Here is a 1,879-nt window from a genome sequence, read left to right on the forward strand (position 1 = left end):
TTTAAGTCTCAGCCTGTTGGTAGTGAAGAATGCCTGGGGCACATGCCTGGATCCATGGCATACATCAGAGCACATGTCCTGACCCAGGGCATACATCAGGGCACACGTCTGGACCCACACTACTTGCTGCAGCCCTTATAGACATTTCCCTGACCTGAGCCTGTGCTGAGGATGAACCAGCCTTTTGGTTCTCATGATTACAAGACACACCTCAGCAACAACCATCAGAGCACTTTGAAAAACTGGCTTGTTACACACCGTTCCTGGAAGACACTTGGCACACCTATGCAGGGAGATGTGGGAAGAAGGAGAGAGGGAGGCGAAGAAAGAGAGAGTCCAGTGACTCTGCCTTTATTGGAGTCTATGAGCAGGGTGGCTAGGGTTTCACAGGATCACTTTTTCTTGGAGAATTTTAAAACCCAGTAGTAAAATTAGGGCATAGAAAGAGAAAAGCAGGGTCACTCATGAGGCCAGTTATCTAGGCTACTGAGGGCTTTCTATAAAGGGGACTTCATTGGTGGGGGCATCCTGAGTGCTTATCTAATAGTTTGTCATACAACTGGCAATGTTTACTTGACATGGTTGTCTTTCAAATGGATGCCTTGAAATCAAAAGCTTAATTTCAGTCATGTACATTACAATCAAAAAGCTTAATATCATGCATTTACACTATAAACATGCAACCAAAGTGTCCTACAACAGATGATTGGCTAAAGCTGTGGTATATATATACAATGTAATACTACTCAGTCATAAGAAGAAATGAAATACTGCCATTTGTGACAACATGGATGGACCTTGAGATAATCATGCTAAGCAGACAGAAAAAGTTAAAAGTCACATGATATCACTTATATGTGAGATGTAAACCTAAAAGCAACAAACAAATAGGACAAACAGAGATCATGGACATGGCTAATAGACTAGTGGTTGCCAGAGGGGAGAGGGAGAGAGAGGGAGAGGGAGATGGGGTAAAAGGGGTTAAATATGTGGTGACAGAAAGAAATCTAACTATGAGAGGTAAACGCACAATACAATATATATATGCCTTACTGTTGAATCGTAGAGCTGAAACTTATTGGATTTCATTCATCAATGTCACCATAATAAAAATAAATTTTTTAAAAAAGACAGATTTACAGCAATGACTACAGTCTGAGAAAAAAGAAAACCCACAGTGAGATAACACTTTACATCCATTAGGATGGCTACTATCAAAAAAACAGACAAGAGGAAGCATTGTGAGAATTTCGAGAAATTGGAACCCTTTGTGCACTATTGGTGGAAATGTAAAATGATACAGTCACTATGGAAAATAGTATGGTAGTTCCTCAAATAATGAAAAAGAGTTACCATATAATCCAGTAGTTCCACTTCTGGGAATATACTCCAAATCATTCAAAACATTTTTAAGGAGATATTTATACACCTATGTTTATAGAAGCATTATTCATAATAGGTAAATGTGGAAACAACCTAAGTGTCCATCATTGGATGAATGGGTAAGCAAAATGTGGTATATTCATAAAATGTAGTATTAATCAGCCTCAAAAATGAAGGAAATTCTTCAATATACTATACCACAGATGAACCTTAAAGACATTATGCTAAGTCAAATAATAATACTGTATTATTCCATTTAGAATAATAGAAATTACGAAGACAAAAAGTGGAATGGTAGTTGCCAGGGCCTGGAGCTTGGGGGGATGGGGCATTGTTTAATGAGTGTAGAATTTCGGTTTTACATGATGAAAAACTTCTGGAGATGGATGGTGGTAATGGTTGTACAATATTATGAATGTGTTTAATACCATTGAACTGTGCATTTAAAAATGATCAAAATGGTAAGTTTTTGTTACATGTACTTTACCACAATTTT

Source organism: Pteropus vampyrus, unplaced genomic scaffold, assembly GCF_000151845.1.
Source record: "Pteropus vampyrus isolate Shadow unplaced genomic scaffold, Pvam_2.0 Scaffold507, whole genome shotgun sequence".
In the NCBI taxonomy this organism is placed as follows: Eukaryota; Metazoa; Chordata; class Mammalia; order Chiroptera; family Pteropodidae; genus Pteropus; species Pteropus vampyrus.